At 40.0% G+C, this 14,317-nt stretch overlaps 1 long non-coding RNA gene across 2 annotated transcripts in view; it reads left to right on the top strand.

Moving 5' to 3' along the window:
• LOC113594125 (uncharacterized) overlaps nt 1–14,317 on the top strand; it is a 498,940-nt gene that overhangs the window by 66,776 nt on the left and 417,847 nt on the right. The window contains exons 5-6 of one of the 2 annotated variants that reach the window (XR_008299031.1): nt 1,477–1,563; nt 8,473–8,548. This is a non-coding gene — a long non-coding RNA (uncharacterized LOC113594125). The remainder of the gene's footprint in view (nt 1–1,476; nt 1,564–8,472; nt 8,549–14,317) is intronic. The other variant, XR_003414417.2, reaches the window with a different exon arrangement.

Here is a 14,317-nt window from a genome sequence, read left to right as displayed (position 1 = left end):
GCAGAAAGGAATGTGATCACCCTAAGTGAGGGTATAGATGGAGTGAAGATCTGGGGAATGTCAGTGCTTTATGGGTTTGTGGAGAAAGGGGAAGGTTAGAAGGTCGAGAAATAGATACGAGAAAAATCAAGAGAAAATACTGTAGCAGACATGGGAGGAGAGAGTTTCAGAAAGGAGGAAATGGTCAACAGGGGAAATACTGCAGGGAAATCAACTGAGATAAAACAGAAAAGGCCCACTGAATAAACAATTGGGAGATCATTGGTGGCCTCCCTGAGAGCCCTTTGTAGGCTGCGGTGGGAGGAGAGGCTAGTGGGAGAGAAAATGCTGTGGTGAGGGAAGGGGGTGGAAGACTGAATGCAGGGTGAGGTGGTGAAGGTAGTATGTAGGCAAGTCTTGCCGAAAGCTTTGCTGTGAGGGTTTGGTGGTAGCTGGAGAGGTATGTGGGCAAACCGCTCTTCACTTCTTATGTAGTGGAATTACGGGGTAAGGCCATTAATGAAGCTCCACTGAAGTTAACCCCCGAGCTAACGGATTGAGTTATATGGTAGGTATGTTTTATTCTTGAAGGATTTCAAAGCTGAACTCGATAAAGGCTTTCTTTGACTCATAGTCAGGGTGTTAATATTGAACAGCTGAGATAGCTTGGTCACTGACTAATCAGGATAGAAGATACAACCCCTCAGAACAGATGCTGGCTGTGAGCAACTGGTAGGGCCCAGCTAATGAATAATAGTCCTGTTTCCTATTGCCAAGGACTATCTGGCTAGGTGTGTGGATGTCTTTCTCAGAAATACCTTGATCAAAGGGACTGGTTTTCTAGATTGAATTAGTGGAACTTGTAGGGCCCTAAAAGGACCAGATCATAGAAGTTATAACTAGTATTGAAAATATATGCAAACTCTTCTGCTAAACTTGATTGAAGGCCACATTTAAAAATATTTATTTATTTTTGAGAGAGAGAGAGACAGAGACAGAATCTGAAGCAGCCTCCAGGCTCCGAGCGGTCAGCACAGAGCCTGATGCGGGCCTTGAACTCACAAGCAGCAGGATCATCACCTGAGCTGAAGTCAGATGCTTAACTGACTAAGCCACCCAGGCTGAAGGCCACATTTGTAATAAGGAGCCTTAGGCAGGAGTGGGGGGGGGGGGGGGCGGGCAAAAAGGACAGAAAGCAAACAGAAACACCGAAAAGTTTTGTCTTTCTTCCCCTAAAAACCAAGATAAACGGTACGTGGCCAGTTGGGGAGGAAGAACAAAATGAAGGTAACACATTCCAAGTAAGAATTATAAGGGGAAACAGACTTTAATTTCAAGTGGTATTTCATTTTGAGCTATAAGGTTAGGAACAGAATATATTTTTCTGTAGCAGAGCATGCATGATAGGGAAATTTTCTGGGTCCACTGATGTTTCCTAGGGAATTAAGGCGATACGAATTAGCACCCCTTTACACGTGCTCTGTGTTTTTATGACAGGATGGGGGTGCAGGAGCAGAGGCCTACAGCTAAAAGTAGATGCACTTTATCATTCTAGCTCAAGACTCCTCCTCATTTTTTCCTTTGGTAAGTGTACAATCTTGCATTATGCCAGGAAATAATTTTTTCAAATAGGAACTGCAGCATATTTTTTTTCTTTTGACAAATGTCATACAGATAAACGTCTCAGCATAATTGGCCCTCTTTCACAGATTTTCATGTGGAATATTTATAGTGAAATGTAAGTCTGTCTGATATATAAACAAAGTTAATTGCAGCTATTATACTCTCCTTTACACTTCTCAGTGATTGCTTAGAATGTCATGTCTCGATACACTTTGAGGAAAATTGTAATTTAAAAGTTAGTTTTGAAAAGAAAGCAGAAAAAAATGAGAGTTTTGTGGGCTGGATAAAGTGCTTAATGTTCTTTTGGTGGGTAGAATCAATAATGTTACCTTTCTTGAGTTAAAAGAAAGACAGACTATGTTTGTTTACTTGAATTCTTGTCTGTTGTCATTTTTTTCTTTTTCTTTTTCTTTTGGTTGAATTCTTCTTTTTTAGTTGTATGCTGGAGTTGACTGGAGAAAATACAGGCATACCTCAGAGATGCTGTGGGTTGTGTTCCAGACCACCCCAATAAAGTAAATATCGCAATAACCCGAGTCACATGAAGTTTTTGGTTTCCTAGTACATATAAAAGTTATGTTTACATTGTACTGTAGTCTATTAAGTGTGCAATAGCGTTAGGTTTAAAAAAACAACAAACATTATTTAATTAAAGAATCTTCTTCTGAGGGGTGCCTGGGTGGCTAAGTTGGTTAAGCATTTACCTTTGGTTCATGTCACAATCTCATTGTGACATTGGGCTCTGCATGCTGATGACACAGGGCCCGCTTGGAATTCTGTCTCCCTCTCTCTCTGCCCCTCCCACCCCCCCTGCACCCCCATACTCTCTCTCTCTCTCAAAATAAATAAACTTAAAACAATCCTCCCCCCCGCATCTTCTGTAGCTTCTTCTCCTCTCTCAGCCTTTATATAATTGAAGAGAGTTAGGGCCTTCCTCTGGATTGAACTTTGGCTAAAGAGACTGTTGTGGCTGGTTTGATCTTCTATCCAGACCACCAAAACTTTCTCCATATCAGCAATAAGGCTGTTTTGCTGTCTTTTTAAAATTTAATTTAATTTTTTATTTAAATTTTAGCTGACATACTGTACAATATTGATTTCAGGAGTAGAATTCAGTGATTCATCTCTTACATACAACACTCAGGACTCATCACAACAAGTGCCCTTTTTTAAAAAAAACTTAAAAAATGTTTATTTGTTTTTGAGAGAGAGAGAGAGAGACAGAGACAGAGAGAGACAGAGAGCACAAGCAAGGTAGGGACACAGAGAGAGACACAAAACCTGAAGCAGGATCCAGGCTCTGAGCTGTCAGTGCAGAGCCCAACGCGGGGCTCTAACCCACAAGCTGTAAGATCATGACCTGAGCAGAAATCGGATGCTTACCTGACTGAGCCACCCAGGCGTGCCAACAGGTGCCCTTCTTAATACCCATCACCCATCTGGCCCAACTCCTACCCACCTCCCTCTGTTAACTCAGTTTGTTCTCTATCATTAAGAGTCTCTTGTGGTTTGTTTCCCTCTCTTCTCTTCCCCTGCCCCTTCACATATGTTCATCTGTTTTGTTTCTTAAATTCCACATATGAGTGAAATCCTATGGTATTTATCATTCTTTGATTGGCTTATTTCGCTTAGCATAATACATTTTAGCTCTATCCATGTCATTGCAAACGGCAGGATTTCATTCTTTTGGATGGCTGAGTAATGTTTCATGGTATATATATACTACATCTTTATCCATTCATCAGTCAATGGACATTTGGACTCTCTCCATCATTTGGCTATTGTTGATAATGCTGCTATAAACATTGGGGTGCATGTACCCCTTCGAACTCGTATTTTTGTATCATTTGGGTAAATACCTAAAAATGCAATTTTTGGATTGTAGGATAGTTCTATTTTTAGTATCTTTATGTTTATTTATTATAGAGGGAGAGAGAGATAAAAAGAGTGTGGGGAGAGGGGCAGAGAGAAAGGGAGAGACAGAATCTCAAGCAGGCTCCCTGTTGTCAGCACAGAGCTCTATGTGGGGCTTGAACTCACAAATCATGAGATCATGACATGAGCTGAAATCAAGAGTCAGATGCTTAACTGACTGAGCCACCCAGGTGCCCCTCTGTTTTTAGTTTCTTGAGGAACCTCCATACTGTTCTCCAGAGTGGCATTCTCACCTTTTTTTCTCCACATCCTCACCAACACCTGTTGCTTTTTATGTTGTTAATTTTAGCCACTCTGACAGGTGTGAGGTGGTATCTCATTTTTTTTTTTTTAACATGTATTTATTTTTGAGAGACAGAGAGAGACAGAGCATGAGCAGGGAAGGGGCAGAGAGAGAGGGAGACACAGAATCTGAAGCAGGCTCCAGACTCCAAGCTATCAGCACAGAGCCTGATGCGGGGCTCAAACTCACAAACCATGAGATCATGACCTGAGCTGAAGTTGGCCATTTAACCGACTGAGCCACCCAGGTGCCCCATCTCATTGTGGTTTTGATTCACCCTGGTGATGAGTGATGTTGAACATCTTTTCATGTGTCTGTTAACCATCTGGATGTCTTTTGTGGAAAGTGTCTCTTCATGTTTTCTGCCCATTTCTCCACTGGGTTGTTTGCTATTTGGGTGTTGAGTTTGATAAGTTCTTTACAGATTTTGAATACTAACCCTTTATCAGATATGCTGTTTGCAAATACCTTCTCCCATTCTATAGGCTGACTTTTAGTTTTGTTGTTTCCTTTGCTGTGAAGCTTTTTATCCTGATGAAGTCCCAATAATTCATGTTTGCTTTTGTTTCCTTTGCCTTCAGTGACATGTCTCATAAGAAGTTACTCTGGCTGAGGTCGAAGAGGTTGCTGTCTCTTTCCTTCTCTAGGATTTTGATGGTTTCCTGTCTCACATTTAGGTCTTTCATCTATTTTGAGTTTATTTTTGTGTATGGTGTAAGAAAGTGGTCCAGTTTCATTCTTCTGCATGTCGCTGTCCAGTTTTCCCAGTACCATTTGTTGAATTTCCATTGGAAATTCTTTCCTGCTTTGTTGAAGATGAGTTGATCATACAGTTGTGGGTCCATTTCTGGGTTTTCTGTTGTGTTCCATTCACCTAAATGTCTGTTTTTGTATCAGTACCATACTGTCTTAATGACCACGGCTTTGTAATATAGCTTGAAACCTGGAATCGTGATGCCTTCAGTTTTGTTTTTCTTTTCCAGGTTTGCTTTGGCTATGCAGAGTCTTTTGTGGTTCCATACAAATTTTAGGACTGTTTGTTCTAGGAGCTCCTGGGAGGCTCAGTTAGTTGTGTGTCTGACATAGGCTTGGGTCATGATCTCACAGTTTGAGAGTTGGAGCCTTTCATTGGGTTTCTGCTATCAGCACAGAGCCTACTTTGGATCCTCTGTCCTCCCCACCCTCTCTGTACCTCTCTCGCTCATGCTCTCTCTCTCAAAAATAAATAAAACATTAAAAAAAGGGATTGTTTGTTCTAGCACTGCAAAAAATACTGGTGGTATTTTGACAGGGATTGCATTTAATGTGTAGATTGCTTTGGGTAGTATAGACATTTTAACAATGTTTGTTTTTCCAATCCATGAGCACAGAATGCTTTTCCATTTCTTTATGTCCTCTCCAATTCCTTAATAAGTGTTCTATAGTTTTCAGAGTACAGATCTTTTACCTCTTTAGTTAGGTTTATCCCTAGGTATCTTAAGGTTTTTGATGCATGCTTTGCTTTCTTATCATTTGTGTGTTCATTGCAGCAGCACTTAATTTCAAGAACTTTTCCTTTGCATTCACAGCCTGCCTAACTATTTCATGCAAAGGGCCTAGCTTTCAATCTATCATATCTATGATATGCCTTCTTCACTAAACTTGATCATTCCTATCTTTTGATTTAAAGTGAGCGATGTGAGACTCTTCTTTTCACTTGAACACTTAGAGGCCATTGTAGGGTTATTCATTAGGACTAATTTCAATATTGTTGTGTCTCAGGGAACAGGGGGGCCTGAGGAGAAAGACAGAGATGGGGGATTGGCTAGTGGGTGGAGCAGTCAGAACACACACATTTATTGATTAAGTTTGCTGTCTTATATGGGCACCCCAAAACAATTACATGGGCACCCTAAAACAATTACAATAGTAATATCAAAGATAACTGATCAGAGATCGCCGTAACACATATGATAACAAAAATGTTTGAAATATCGTGAGAATTGCCAAAATGTGACAAATACAAAGTGAGCAAATGCCATTAGAAAAAATGGTGCTGAGAGTCTTGTTTGATGCAGCGTTGCCACAAACCTTCAATTTGTAAAAAAAACACAGTATCTGTGAAGTGCAACAAAGTGAAGCACAATAAAAGAAAATGTGTCTATAAATCAGAAACAGGCTGCATTTGTGCCATTTTTTAAATGGGCTGGAAAAATATTCTTATCAGGAAACATAAGAAAGGGAAGAAATATCCAGAATAAGCATTTCACCTGCAGAAATAGTACTATTACTTGACAATGCTTCTAATTCTGTTTTTCCAAATCAGGCCAATTTGAGGGGACAGGTTTAGAAGATTAAGCTGAGGGTGAAGGTCATAAATAATTTTGACCTTAAGCACTTACCAAGCAAAACCATTGGGAGCTCAAACTTTCCCTCCTTTTTTCACCTTCTAGCTCTTTCCCTTTCTTTGGCCTGGTCCTTGTTGATGCACATCTTCTCCATTGAGAATCTGAATCTCTCAAACATCTCTTCTGCTATTCCCTGTGCTGATCTTTGTTTTGGGGCTGGTTGGCCTCCATTGGGAGTTCCTATCCACCACCTTGATGACCCTGTTATGCCAGTCTGCTGATGCCTCTCACTCTGTTTCCTCACCAGTGTTCTAGTTCTCTAAGTCAAGAACAACCCAAAGGGTAGTCTGGATCTTTCCGTCCACCTAGAACTCTTTGTTTTAAGGAGATTTAGACAACCAATCCCAAAGATGGGTTGTGGACATTTGAATGCCAATGTGCAATGCTACAGATTTTGCTTTTTTATCAGTACCAAACCAGTGACCCAGGAAGACATCTTGGTGTTTCAGTAGCCTACTTGAGCAAGGGTCTTCCTTCTTCCCAAACACAGTTCTCTTAGTGACAGGCCAGAAAATCCATGCATCCTTAAGTACAAAAGACCCCCTGAGAGTTGATTCTGCTCCGATATTGCTCAGGACATGGTCATGCAAATTAAATCCTACTTCTGAAGACTTTTTGAAGCCTTTTAAAAAAGGGAAATACTTCCACAAATGTGCTGACCTGATATTTCACTTAAATACCTAGAGTCTTAATTAAAACAATTTTTCTATCATTTTCTAAAGTAATTCTCTAGGGCTATCAATAGCTCTCTCGATTTTCTGCAAATGATAATGAGGTCATGGAGTTAGACTTTCTGGGAAGTCTGACCATATCTCCAGTCATAGTACAATCTTTCCCTTAGCCTAACCTTTTACTTTACATCACTAGAATTTGCATTAGGTGGTCCTAGATGATGAGTTGCTTCTTACCATGGCCTTTCTCAGTCAACAGTGTCTATTGAGGGCCCGCATGCTGGTACCAGTACCATAAGAAATTACAAATCTTTGCTTTTAAAACCCTTGCTGTGTGCTTGATCCTGTTGGGTCAGGTAGAGGGTGGGCTGTGGTCTCCAGGACATCAGAGGTCACATGTTTTGTCAGTCCAACAGAAGACAGACACCTGCAAGGATAGACTGCCGGTAGTATTTCTGGAAGGAGGTGGTGTAGGGTAATCTTTCAGAGCATTGGCTTTCAAGTCAGATAGATCTGGGTCCAGATTTTGGCTCCACCACCCATTAGCTGTCTTCCCTTAGACAATTTTCTTCACCTCTTTGTGCCTTAGTTTCTTTCCTCTTCTGTGAAAGAGGAATGATAATATATTACCCACCTTATGTAGACTTGTTTCAAGGATTGAGAAAAAAAAAGGCTTAGCATAGAGCCTGGAACACAACTTAATAGCCTTCATATTAAGTGGCCTATTGGCCTCTTCTTGGAAACTGCTTGTCCCAAGGAGGGCCCAAAGACAGAAATAACTACAGAAATATTGAACATTTAGACTATACCAAGGGAGAGGTGCATTTTTTTTTCTATTGAGAACCACTGACCCCTGGTAGAAAAGGATCAATTGAAGGCCTTGTAAAAAAAACTAATTTGCTTTTTTCACCTCAGGGAAATATAAAATATTGAATTTACCTACTTTTAAGAACAAGGAACATGCACTTTACTCAATAAATACCTTGAATAGATTTCTAGAACTTTAAGGGACCTCAGAGACCATCCACTATAATCTCTTTATTTAATAGATGAGACAGCTGAGGGCCAGAAATATAAACTGACTTCATCATAATTACTTTCCTTCACCATGACAGACCACAGGAATAAAACCTTTACTTCTAACTCCTAGCATTTTCCTGCTATACTCTTGGCCTGGTTGTTCAGTAAAATAATAGGGAGAGGAAGAGAGAAAGGAAATTGAGATGAGTGGGAGAGAAGGAAAAGGAGTCTGAAAGAAAGAGGGAGATACTTATAGAAAGAGGAAAGGACAAAAAAAGAAAGAAACAAGGTGGTCATTTCTTTCTCTTTCTTTCTTTCTTCTTTCTTTCTTTCTTTCTTTCTTTCTTTCTTTCTTTCTTTCTTTTAAAGATTATCTGTTCGTTTGTGTATGTATGTATGTATTTATGTATGTGTGTAATCTATATACCCAAGGTGGGCTTGAATTCAAGATCTAGAGTCATATGCTCCTCCGACTGAGCCAGCCAGGCACCCTCAAAGTGGTCATTTCTAACAGCAATAGAGTTTCATTAAATACTTATCATGTCAAGTTAACCTTCTTTCCTTTTTCATTGAGGTCTGATATTCTGAATGAATATGTGGGTAAGTGACAGATCCTCATCACCAGTTGGGAGCCTATGGAAATAATCCAGGTGAGAAATGTTAATGACTCAGATGAGGGTAGCAGCAATAGAGTGGTTCTAGAAGTTGGATCTGGGATATATTTCAGAGAGATAGAGGTATATTGTTGGATTGGATGTTGGGAGGCAAGTGAATTCAAAGTTTTTGATTTGAGTAATTGGATGGTGATAACCATTTGCTGAAATGGGTTAAGCCTTTGGGTATGCTTTATTCGATTTCTCAGGAAAAATTTTATGTGTATAGTCGGATATTTGAGTTGGGAGTTCAGGAAGGAGCAAGGCTGAAGATACAAATTTGGGACTTGTCGGTCGGTAAGATATTTATGGAACTGGATGAGATCATCTGGAGATGGAATAAAAGTAGAAAGAAGAAGAATGCGGAGTCCTGAGTTCAGAGTACTCTATCTTTTAGAAGATTAGCAGAGGAAAGGGTGCCACAAATGAGACCCAGGAGTTATTATTGAGGAAATGCTGAAGACACGGTTTTGTGGAGTTTCAGCAAGTAATTTAATAGAATCATTTGTAAGGGATGAATGGGATATGGAAGAGTGTGGGCAGGATAGTAGTACAGGTAGGTGGGTTAGGACTGTTTGCACCAAATAAGGGTGGGAACTCGAAGATCTCTAGGAGAGTACCTCAGGTCTTGTTCATAAACCTGGTTAAAAACCTCTTGAGTACAAAGAACTTGGGTCAGGTTTGCAATGATACAAAGATGGGGAGATAGTTACATCAGATTGATTAGCAGGTTATTTTATTTTTCAAGTTGTATTTATTTATTTATTTATTTATTTTTAATATGTATGTATTTTGAGATAGAGAGAGACTACAAGCAAGGGAATGGCAGAGAGAGAGAGAGAGAGAAAGAGAGAGAGAGAGAGAGAGAGAGAGAGAGAGAGAGAGAGAGAGAGAGAGAGAGAGAGAGAGAGAGAGAGAGAGAGAGAGAGAGAGACAGCAAATCCCAAGCAGGTCTGCACTGTCAGAGCAGAGCTTGACTTGGGGCTTGAACCCAAGAACCTGTGAGCCAAAATCAAGAGTCATATGCTTAACTGACTGAGCCACCTAGGTGCCTCTTATTATATTTTAGAGAGACAGGGTGGGGAGAGAGACAGAGGGGAAGAGAGGGAGCTCGATGCTCCATGGGCCATGACCTGAGCTGAAATCAAGAGTTGGATGCCCAACCCACTGAGCTACCCAGGCACCCCTGATTAGCAGGTTTTGAAAAATGTGGTGAGCCATAGTACATGCCCTGTATCTGTTGTGCTAAACCAAGTATGGGGTGATGACGGCCTGGTCTGGAATGGTGCTCATGAGAGTGGCGGATTTGACTCTAGACACATTTGAAAAGAGAGTTGACAGGATTTTGTGACTGATTAGATAAAGTGGTGAAGGAGAGAAAAGAAGTCCAACTGATTCAAGGGTACTGTAATTAATGTTTTTAGTGTAGGATGGAATAATAATAATGATAATAATAATAATAACCCAGCCCAACATGAGCTAATAACTCATTCTTTACCAGAACCTGTAGTAACTCCGATAGTTTGAATTTATATAGTTGGTTCTATATATTGAAGGGATAGTAAAAATAATTATAGCACATTGGCTCTTCCAAGCTTAAAAGATTATGAATTAACCAAATAATATGTTTCTGTTTGCACAAAAGCTGGTAGCTGAAAGCCAAATGGTATAATAAGATCGGTTCAGACTTCACTTTTTGATGCTTTGCCAGTTGTTTATTGATATGATTGCATTTATTTATGAGGCTGCTGGTAATTTGAATTGCTGTAAGGGCCCAAGTTATTTTACAGAACCGTTCTCTCCTGCTTAACTAAATGACATTAATCTTACCCCTCTGAAGCAATGCCTAGTGGCCAAGTAGAGATTTCTGTCTAGAGCATCTAAGATGCTCTTAGTGATTGGAATGTGTGAGAGCCATGAAGGAAAGGCCTGTAGCATTTTTTCCATACCTCAGAGACTTTGCTAAGATCCTGGATGGTGTTCACAAAGTGGGAGGAGGCATATTCAACACTCTTCAGGGGAAAAAAACCTTTTCAAGCACTTATTTATATAATCACTCATTTACATATCATCATTTTCTTACCATTGAACTCAGGTATGCTGTTAAAAAGAATGAATATTATGGTCTTAAAAAACCCTCAAACTTGGGGCCACCTGGGTGGCTCAGTCCGTTGAACATCTGACTTCGGCTCAGGTCATGTTCTCGAGGTTTGTGAGTTCAAGCTCCACATCGGGCTCGCTGCTGTCAGTCTGTCAGCGCAGAGCCCAATTCGGATCCTCTGTCCTCCTCTCTTTTCCCCTCCTCCACTTGTGCTCCCCGCCAAAAAAAAAAAAAAAAAAACACAAAAAACCCTATAAAACAAAACAAAAAAAAACCCCACAGCCCTCTAACTTGGACTTTTCCTGTACTCCCTATGAAATTAGTCTAAGGTCGTAAGTTTTACTGTGTATGTCATTTTGTGCACTTTATGCCTGATTTGTCTCTATAAGAACATTAGCCACTTAAACGAAGAGAACAATTTCTACCTCCCCAGGTTATGAACATGATGGCATATATTTAGATTAGGTCATTAAGTATTGGAATAGGAGGAATTTAGAGCTGGAAAGAAAATAGATATTATCTGGTCTACTTCCGTTTTTTTTCATATGAAGGAATAGAGGTCTAAAGAGGTGAGTCATTTGGCAAACTTTATTTTTTATTTTATCTTTTTTTGCTGAGATACCACCCCTAGTTATCCTTTATTGTTCTTTTTTTAAATATATGAAATTTATTGTCAAATTGGTTTCCGTACAACACCCAGTGCTCATCCCCAAAGATGCCCTCCTCAATACCCATCACCCACCCTCCCCTCCCTCCCACCCCCCATCAGCCCTCAGTTTGTTCTCATTTTTTAAGAGTCTCTTATGCTTTGGCTCTCTCCCACTCTAACCTCTCTCTCTTTTTTTTTTCCTTCCCCTCCCCCATGGTCTTCTGTTAAGTTTCTCAGGATCCATATAAGAGTGAAAACATATGGTATCTGTCTTTCTCTGTATGGCTTATTTCACTTAGCATAACACTCTCCAGTTCCGTCCACATTGCTACAAAGGGCCATATTTCATTCTTTCTCATTGCCACATAGTACTCTATTGTGTATGTAAACCACAATTTCCTTATCCATTCATCAGTTGTTGGACATTTAGGCTCTTTCCACAACTTGGCTATTGTTGAGAGTGCTGCTATAAACATTGGGGTACAAGTGCCCCTATGCGTCAGTACTCCTGTATCCCTTGGGTAAATTCCTAGCAGTGCTATTGCTGGGTCATAGGGTAGATCTATTTTTAATTTTTGGAGGAACCTCCACACTGTTTTCCAGAGCGGCTGCACCAGTTTGCATTCCCACAACAGTGCAAGAGGGTTCCCGTTTCTCCACATCCTCTCCAGCATCTATAGTCTCCTGATTTGTTCATTTTAGCCACTCTGCTGGCGTGAGGTGATATCTGAGTGTGGTTTTGATTTGTATTTCCCTGATGAGGAGCGACGTTGAGCATCTTTTCATACGCCTGTTGGCCATCTGGATGTCTTCTTTAGAGAAGTGTCTATTCATGTTTTCTGCCCATTTCTTCACTGGATTATTTGTTTTTCGGGTGTGGAGTTTGGTGAGCTCTTTATAGATTTTGGATATTGGTAAACTTTATAAACCTAACTGATGATAGAGGTGCTGCTGTGTTCTCGCTGCACTTGATTTTAGTTTGTCTTCTTACTTACTGGTAATGGCAACTTTTGATCACTTGATAAACATGGGATCAGGTTTTTCCACTCTAAGTTATTCATTTTCCTTTTGTAATTAATACATGTTTTGTGGAGAGGTACTTTAAGACCTTGTATATATCTCCTCCCTCATCAAATTTTACCAGCTATTACTCATTGATGTTTCTTGTCTAAATGAATTATTACTATAATGGTTACCAGATGGTGATTTTCTAATTATATCATTCCTTCTACAAATATCAGTTGGCATTTCATTGTAAGGAAAAGTTTCCTTTTTCCCCATTTGGGCTCATATATTAGTTTGGACTCATAGATATCCTTTCTATTCAATGGTATATAGTTTATTTCTATTACTACTTATTTTCATGTTCAATTTTCCTATATAGGCCATTAGGAGGTGCTTCAAGCTGGTTCCTGTGTCCTTTAGATGCAGCTCTATAATTTTATTTTTGTCATTTAATTAAAAAAAAATTCCAGCGTATGGGTGCCTGGGTGGCTCAGTCGGTTAAGTGTCTGACTTTGGCTCAGGTCATGATCTCACGGCTCATGAGTTCAAGCCCCACAAGGGGGCTTTGTGCTGCTGGTGTGGAGCCTGCTTGCGATTCTCTGTCTCCCCCTCTCTCTGCCCCTCCCCAGCTTGTGCTCTCTCTCTTTCTCTGTCAGAAATAAATAAACATTGAAAAAAAATCCCAGAGGCACCTGGATGGCTCAGTCAGTTGAGCACCTGACTTTGGGTTAGGTCATGATCTTGTGGTTTGTGAGTTCGAGCCCCACGTCGGGCTCGCTGCTGTCAGCCTGTTAGCAGAGCCCACTTTGGGTCCTCTGTCTCCCTTTCTCTGCCCCTCCCCTGCTTGGAATCTCCCCCAGATAAATAAATATTAAAAGACAAAAGAAAAAAAATCCCAGTGTAGTTAACATACAAGTGTTGTAGTAGTAACAAGTGTACAAAATAGTGATTCAACAGTCCCATACATTACTCAGTGCTCATTACGACAAATGTACTTTTAAGTGTACTTCACCTATTTCACCCATATCCTCACTTATGTCCCCTCTGGTAGCCATCTGTTTGTTCTATTTGTAAATAGTTAAGAGTCTGTTTTTTGGTTTGTGTGTGTGTGTGTGTGTCTGTCTCTCTTTTTTCCCTTTGTTCATTTGTCTTGTTTCTTCAATTCCTCATGTAAGTGAAATTGTACGGTGTTTGTCTTTCTCTGACTGGCTTATTTCACTTAGCATTATACTCTCTAGATCCATTCGTGTTGTCGCAAACGGTTTCTCATTTAATTTTTAAGTTGTGGCAAAATACATAAAGCATAAATTTTTACCATTTTAGCTGTTTTTGAAGTGTGTCATTTAGTGGCATTAAGCACATTCATGATGTTGTGCACCTATCACCACTACCTAGTTCCAGACATTGTTTTATCACCTCACATGGAAACACTGTACCCATTAGACATTCATTCCCATTCCCCTGTCCTTGTAGCTCTTGGAAACCATAAATCTATTCTCTCAAAGGATTTGGTTATTCTGGATATTTCATATAAATGGAATCATACCATATGTGACCATTCATGTCTGGCTGCTTTCACTTAGCATAATGTCTTCAAGATTCATCCATCTTGTAGCATGTATCAATACTTCATTTTTCCATGATTTTGTTTATACCACATTTTGTTTATTCTTTCATCTGTTGTCGAACATTCAGGTTGTTTCCACCTTTTGGCTATTTTAAATAGTGCTGCTATAAAAATTAATATGAAAGTTTTTGTTGGAACTCTTGTTTTCAATTATTTTTTTTAAAGTTTATTTATTTATTTTGAGAGAGAGAGAGCAGGGAAGAGGCAGAGAGAGAGAGAGAGAGAGAGAGAGAGAGAGAGAGAATCCCAAGCAGGCTCCACACTGTCAGCACAGAGCCTGATGTGGGGCTTGATCTCATGAACCTTGAGATCATGACCTAAGAAGAGATCAAGAGTTGGACGCTTAACCAGCTGAGCTATCCAGGTGCCCCATCAATTATTTTA

The sequence above is a fragment of the Acinonyx jubatus genome, chromosome A1 (assembly GCF_027475565.1).
Source record: "Acinonyx jubatus isolate Ajub_Pintada_27869175 chromosome A1, VMU_Ajub_asm_v1.0, whole genome shotgun sequence".
Taxonomy (NCBI): Eukaryota; Metazoa; Chordata; class Mammalia; order Carnivora; family Felidae; genus Acinonyx; species Acinonyx jubatus.
The sequence above is the reverse complement of the archived record's forward strand: the minus strand, read 5'-3'. Positions and strand labels throughout refer to the sequence as shown.